Source organism: Arachis stenosperma, chromosome 5 (genome assembly GCF_014773155.1).
Source record: "Arachis stenosperma cultivar V10309 chromosome 5, arast.V10309.gnm1.PFL2, whole genome shotgun sequence".
In the NCBI taxonomy this organism is placed as follows: Eukaryota; Viridiplantae; Streptophyta; class Magnoliopsida; order Fabales; family Fabaceae; genus Arachis; species Arachis stenosperma.
This window is the reverse complement of record NC_080381.1, coordinates 50,235,714-50,239,693: the sequence shown is the minus strand read 5'-3', so window position 1 is coordinate 50,239,693 and position 3,980 is coordinate 50,235,714. Positions and strand designations below refer to the sequence as shown.

Here is a 3,980-nt window from a genome sequence, read left to right as displayed (position 1 = left end):
GATTTACAAGGTGACCATAGCTTACTTCATACCAACAATCTCCGTGGGATCGACCCTTACTCGCGTAAGGTTTATTACTTGGACGACCCAGTGCACTTGCTGGTTAGTTGTGCGAAGTTGTGAAATTATGTTTAGACCATGGTATTGAGCACCAAGTTTTTGGAGCCATTACCGGGGATTGTTTGAGTTGTGAAAAGTAGAGATCACAATTTTGTGCACCAAGTTTTTGGCTCCGTTGCCGGGGATTGTTCGAGTTTGGACAACTGACGGTTCCTCTTGTTGCTTAGCTTAGGTATTTTTCTTTAGAGTTCTTAAGAATGAATTCTAGTGTTTCAAGGTGATGTTCTTATCATCACCAAAGCTGATTGATTCTCATCAATTTAGCTCTTGAATGTAATGTCCTGCTGAAGCTTGGCTAGCCATGTATAATTTCTTTAGACTAAAGCTTTAGACTAACATTGCATGATTCCTGGAATTCTCATTAAGAATTTTGATATCCTTATTTTCTTCCAATTTTCGAAAAAAAAAATCGAAAAAAATTATAAAATCTTAAAACCAAAAATATGTTTTGTTTCTTGTTTGAGTCTAGTGTCTAATTTTAAGTTTGGTGTCAACTGCATGTTTCTCTTCTTCTTGCATTTTTTTTTGAATTCATTCATGTGTCTTAATTGATCTTCAGGTTGTTCTTGATGATTTCCTTGTTCTGATCTTTAAATTCTCTTGTCTTGTGTGTTTTGTTGTTTCTCATATGCATTCTCAACTTGTTAGCGTCAGTAGTATACAAACTTCTAAGTTTGGTGTCTTGCATGCATTGTTTATTTGATTTTAGTTACATTTTGATTATTCCTCATTATTAAAAATCCAAATAAATTTTTAATTTGTGTCTTTTCAAGTCAATAATACAAAGAATTGAAGATTCAGAACATTCAGCAGAGGAATTACACAGAAAAAGGCTGGGCGTTCAAAACGCCCAGTGAAGAAAGAAAACTGGCGTTTAAACGACAGACAGGGTGCCTGGCTGGGCGTTTAACACCCAAAAGGGTAGTGTTTTGGGCGTTTATACCATTTTGTGCGTTTAACGCCAGGATGGCACAAGAGGGAAGATTTTGTTTTCAATTCAAATTTTTTTCAGGTTTTCAAATTTTTTCAAAATCAAATCTTTTTCAAATCATATCTTTTCAATCATATATTTTCAAAATCAATTTCTTTCCTTTTTCAAAGATACTTGCTATCAATTAATGATTTGATTCAACATTTCAAGTATGCTGCCTTTTCTGTTGAGAAAGGTTTAATGTTTGAATCATATCTTTTCTTGTTAGCCAAGTCATTAATTTTTAAAATCAAATCTTTTTAAATTGTTTTTCAAATCATATCTTCTCAATCATATCTTTTTAAAACTATATCTTTTCAATCATATCTCTTTAATCATATCTTTTTCAAAATAGTTTTCAATCATATCTTTTTGATTTCTAATTTCAAAATCTTTTTCAAAAATCACTTGATTTCTTTCCCACTTTTAGTTTTTGAAAATCATCAATAAATTTTTCAAAATGTTTTTTTAAAAAAAAAATCTTTTACTTTGTTTTCGAAAATTTCTTCCCCTCTTCTCACATCCTTCTATTTATGGACTAACACTCCTCCTTAATGCACAATTCGAACTCCATCTTTCTTGATAAGTTTGAATTCTCTACTTCTTTCTTCTATTTTTCTTTTCCTCTGACACCTCAAGGAATCTCTATACTGTGACATAGAGGATTGCATATTTTCTTGTTCTCTTCTCTTTCATATGAGCAGGAGCAAAGACAAAAGCATTCTTGTTGAGGCTAACCCTGAACCTGAAAGGACCTTGAAGCGAAAGCTAAGAGAAGCTAAGGCACAACTCTCTGTAGAGGACCTAACAGAAATCTTCAAAGAAGAAGAACCCATGGCAGCCAAAAACAACAACAATGCCAACAATGCAAGGAAGGTGCTGGGTGACTTTACTGCACCTACTCCCGACTTCTATGGGAGAAGCATCTCTATCCCTGCCATTGGAGCAAACAACTTTGAGCTTAAGCCTTAATTAGTTTCTCTAATGCAACAGAATTGCAAGTTCTATGGACTTCCATTGGAAGATCCTCATCAGTTTTTAGCTGAATTCTTGCAAATCTGTGACACTGTCAAGACTAATGGGGTTGACCCTGAAGTCTACAGACTTATGCTATTCCCTTTTGCTGTAAGAGACAGAGCTAGGATATGGTTGGACTCACAACCTAAAGAAAGCCTGAACTCTTGGGAAAAGCTAGTCAATGCCTTCTTGGCAAAGTTCTTTCCACCTCAAAAATTGAGTAAGCTTAGAGTGGAAGTCCAAACCTTCAGACAGAAGGAAGGTGAATCCCTCTATGAAGCTTGGGAAAGATACAAACAATTGATCAGAAAGTGTCCTTCTGACATGCTTTCTGAATGGAGCATCATAGGTATCTTCTATGATGGTCTGTCTGAACTGTCCAAGATGTCTTTGGATAGTTCTGCTGGAGGATCTCTTCATCTGAAGAAGACGCCTGCAGAAGCTCAAGAACTAATTGAAATGGTTGCAAATAACCAATTCATGTACACTTCTGAAAGGAATCCTGTGAACAATGGGACAAATCAGAAGAAAGGAGTTCTTGAGATTGACACTCTGAATGCCATACTGGCTCAGAACAAGATATTGACTCAGCAAGTCAATATGATCTCTCAAAGTCTGTCTGGAATGCAAGCTGCACCAGGCAGTACTAAGGATGCTTCATCTGAAGAAGAAGCTTATGATCCTGAGAATCCTTCAATAGAAGAGGTGAATTACACGGGAGAACCCTATGGAAACACCTATAATTCTTCATGGAGAAATCATCCAAATCTCTCATGGAAGGATCAACAGAGACCTCAACAAGGTTTCAACAACAATAATGGTGGAAGAAACAGGTTTAGCAATGGCAAGCCTTTTCCATCATCTTCTCAGCAATAGACAGAGAATTCTAAGCAGAACCACTCTGACTTAGCAACCAGGGTCTCTGATCTAATCAAAACCACTCAAAGTTTCATGACTGAAATAAGGTCCTCCATTAGGAATTTGGAGGCACAAGTGGGACAGCTGAGTAAGAAAGTTACTGAACTTCCTCCTAGTACTCTTCCAAGCAATACAGAAGAGAATCCAAAAGGAGAGTGCAAGGTCATCAACATGGCCGAACTAGGAGAGGAGGAAGAGGCAGTGAACGCCACTGAGGAAGACCTCAATGGACGTCCACTGACCTCCAATGAGTTCCCTAATGAGGAATCCTGGGAATCTGAGGCTCACACTGAGACCATAGAGATTCCATTGGATTTACTTCTGCCATTCATGAGCTCTGATGAGTATTCTTCCTCTGAAGAGGATGAGTATGTCACTGAAGAGCAAGTTGCTAAATACCTTGGAGCAATCATGAAGCTAAATGACAAGTTATTTGGTAATGAGACTTGGGAGAACGAACCTCCTTTGCTCACCAAAGAACTGGATGACTTGTCTAGGCAGAAATTACCTCAAAAGAGACAAGATCCTGGAAAGTTCTCAATACCTTGCGCCATAAGCACCATGACCTTCAAGAAGGCCTTGTGTGACCTAGGGTCAAGTGTAAACCTCATGCCTCTCTCTGTAATGGAGAAGCTAGGGATCTTTGAGGTACAAGCTGCAAGAATCTCACTAGAGATGGCAGATAATTCAAGAAAACAAGCTTATGGGCTTGTAGAGGATGTTCTGGTAAAGATTGAAGACCATTACATCCCTGCTGATTTCATAGTCCTAGAGACTGAAAAGTGTATGGATGAATCCATCATCCTTGGCAGACCCTTTCTAGCTACAGCAAAGGCTGTGATTGATGTAGACAGAGGAGAATTGATCATTCAAGTGAATGAAGAATCCTTTGTGTTTAAGGCTCAAGGATATCCCTCTGTCACCATGGAGAGGAAGCATGAAGAGCTTCTCTCAA

At 37.8% G+C, this 3,980-nt stretch overlaps 1 non-coding gene across 1 annotated transcript; it reads right to left on the bottom strand.

The window, feature by feature from the left end:
- Nucleotides 1-2,329: 2,329 nt before the first annotated feature.
- Nucleotides 2,330-2,437, bottom strand: LOC130983843 (small nucleolar RNA R71). The gene has a single exon (XR_009087815.1). It is a non-coding gene; the product is annotated as a small nucleolar RNA R71 (small nucleolar RNA).
- Between the last annotated feature and the right edge of the window lie 1,543 nt (nucleotides 2,438-3,980).